General features: G+C 45.1%; 1 pseudogene; it reads left to right on the plus strand.

Moving 5' to 3' along the window:
- Window positions 1-278: 278 nt before the first annotated feature.
- Window positions 279-1267, plus strand: LOC101027935 (nuclear transcription factor Y subunit gamma-like; annotated as a pseudogene).
- Window positions 1268-3093: the final 1826 nt, after the last annotated feature.

A 3093-nucleotide genomic window follows, 5' to 3' on the forward strand; every position in this document is an offset into this window, starting at 1 on the left:
AATAACATTAAAAAGCATGATTCAAAAATGATCAAAGGTTCTGCACATTGCACCATGCTGGGAGTCCAGGTGCCAAGGATGGGGGAAAGAAAAAGAAGAGCCATGTGCAAATGCCATGGCCACCATCTTGTTTGAGCCCCTGCTTCATGCCCTCCATTTCCCGTGATGCATGCTTCTTCCCTCTCTGCTTTGCCTGGGCCCTCTGCATTGCCCTGCTTAGCAGGAGTGCAGGGAGTCCCTGCTCTTCCCTGGACTCCTGTGTAGAGGTGTTTTTCAAAATGTCCACAGAAGGTGGATTTTGTAGTACTAGCAGTAGTAATGCCTAGTAAAGCCTATAGTCCTTTCTGGCTTCGAGTCCTGGAAGAAATCCAGAATTTAACAGTGAAAGATTTACTAGCACAGGAACTTCCATGGCTGGTATTAAGAAGATTTTGAAACTGGATGATGTAAAGATGATCAGTAGAGAAGCTCCTGTTCTCTTTGTCAAGGCCGCCCAGATTTTTATCACAGAGTTGACTCTTTGAGCCTGGATTCACACAGAGGCTAAAAAGTGCTGGACTCTATAGGGAAATGGTGTCACCATGGGAATTACACAATTAGATCAGTTTGACTTTCTCATTGATATTGTTTTAACAGATGAACCGAACCTTCCAAAGCATCAGGAGGAAGTGTGCCAGTTTGTAACTCCTGCCAAGCCATCTAGAATTACTTCACACTGGCTTAGCAGCCTACCATGGTCCAAGTCTAGGGACAGCAGCAAGGCCAGGAGACCACCAGCTCTAAGACCACCATTCAGCTTGGGTAGATCATCATGCAGCCTCTGCGGGGATAGATCATGCCCCAGACAATGCAGGCTGGAGAAGGTCAGTAGGTGCAGATTGTCCAGGCCCAACCACAGGGTCAAGCCTAACAGTCCCAGAGTGACTATGCAGGTTATGTAACAGATTATTACTGAAACAGGAGAGATCCAACAGATCCCAGTGCAGCTGAAGTCAGGCCAGCTAGAATATATTTACTTAGTCTAGCCTGTATCAGGTATTCAAGTCATGCAGAAACACATCTAGATGCTTGCCACAATGCCCAACAGATTACACAAACAGAGGTCCAGTAAGGACAGTGGCTGTTCAATCAAGTCACAGATGTACACAAGCTATATCAGATCCAGCAAGTCACCATTCCTGTGGACTGGGACCTCACCCAGCCCATGGTCAACAAGTCAGCAAACCAGCTTTCCTACAGTCAGGACACCCGGGTGACCTACAACTGAGAGTCTGAGCTGGCAAGGCCAAGGGCATCCAACACACTTTTTGCCATATAGTCTTGGGTTTTGGGCACAGCCTCCCTCCCCAGAGGACCCGGCTGACCTCAATACCTCCTACAGGCTAGGACACTGGGGCACTTAGATACCACGCCTGGGGCCTGAGATTCTTCAACAGAAAAATGTCATTCTTTTTGTTTTCTTTTTTCCATTTACTTTCCTCCAAGGAATCAATATTTCAGTATGTTGAGCTGTGTGTCCAATGCTATGAAGTGAAATTATGAAATAACATATAATATTTTGTTGAAGAGCGTGGTTTAAGAAATACTTCCCCGTTTTTCCTTTCTCCGTGCCACTTTTTTTTAGGTGCAGATCTCCCAAGAGTGTCCTGTACTTTCTGACCCTCGGAACAACTGCTGTCCCCAAGAGTTACCACCATGTTCTACCCTCAGATTGAGTTAGGCGAATGTGTATAGCTTCGTTTTCACCAGTGATGATTCCCCCTTCCTTTGCTCTCACCCCTGAGCTCTGTGTTTTGGCATCCTAAGGGCACGGAAACATTTCTTGCATTTAAGAGACAAATTCATTCCCCACGGAGGGTGGGTGAGTTCATTCCTACACTCTTCTTTTCCAGGGACCCAAGAAGACTAGAACTTTGGGCATTTGCTGCCCACCCCCTTTATTTTAAAATGCATTAAAAATTTTGCTAGTCCACCTTGCTGCATGGACTTCAAACTACATAAAATGCAATAAATCTAATTTTAGATTAAAATAATGGGCAAAGGACTTGAACAGGCATTTTTCCAAAGAAGTTATACAAATAGGTAAAAATCACATGAAAAAGTGTGCAACATCATTAGTGATCAAGAAAATGCAAATCATTGTCTCAATGAGATATCATGTCATACCTGTTAGGATGGCCACTATCAAAAAAACAGAATATAACAAGTTTTAGTGAGGATGTGGAGTAATAGAAATCATTGCACATTGTTGGCGGGATTGTGAAATGGTACAGCCACTATGGAAAACAGTATTATGTTTCCTCAAAACTTTGAAAATAGAAGCACTGCTACATATAATCTAGGAATCTTACTTATGGGTATTTATCCAAAAGAATTAAAATTGAATCTTTTTTTTTTTTTTTGAGACGGAGTTTCGCTCTTGTTACCCGGGCTGGAGTGCAATGGCGCGATCTCGGCTCACCGCAACCTCCGCCTCCTGGGTTCAGGCAGTTCTCCTGCCTCAGCCTCCTGAGTAGCTGGGATTACAGGCACGTGCCACCATGCCCAGCTAATTTTTTTGTATTTTTAGTAGAGACGAGGTTTCACCATGTTGAACAGGATGATCTTGATCTCTTGACCTCGTGATCCACCCGCCTCGGCCTCCCAAAGTGCTGGGATTACAGGCTTGAGCCATCGCGCCCGGCCTAAAATTGAGTCTTGAAGACATTTTTGTACATCTGTGTTCGCTGCAGCAACATTCACAATAGCCAAGATGTGGAAGCAACCCAAATGATCATGGATATAGGAATAGATAAACAAAATGTGGTACATACACAAAGAGCATTAAAAGAGAAGGAAATCCCAGCACTTTGGGAGGCTGAGGCACGTAGATCACCTGAGGTCAGGAGTTCAAGACCAGCCTGGCCAATGTGGTGAAACCCCATCTCTACTAGAAAATACAAAAATTAGCGAGGCGTGATCGTGGGCGCCAGTAATCCCAGCTACTCAGGAGGCTGAGGCAGGGAGAATTGCTTGAACCTGGGAAGCGGAGTTTGCGGTGAGCCAAGATAATGCCACTGCACTCCAGCCTGGGTGACGGAGTGAGGCTCCATC

Source organism: Saimiri boliviensis, chromosome X (assembly GCF_048565385.1).
Source record: "Saimiri boliviensis isolate mSaiBol1 chromosome X, mSaiBol1.pri, whole genome shotgun sequence".
Taxonomy (NCBI): Eukaryota; Metazoa; Chordata; class Mammalia; order Primates; family Cebidae; genus Saimiri; species Saimiri boliviensis.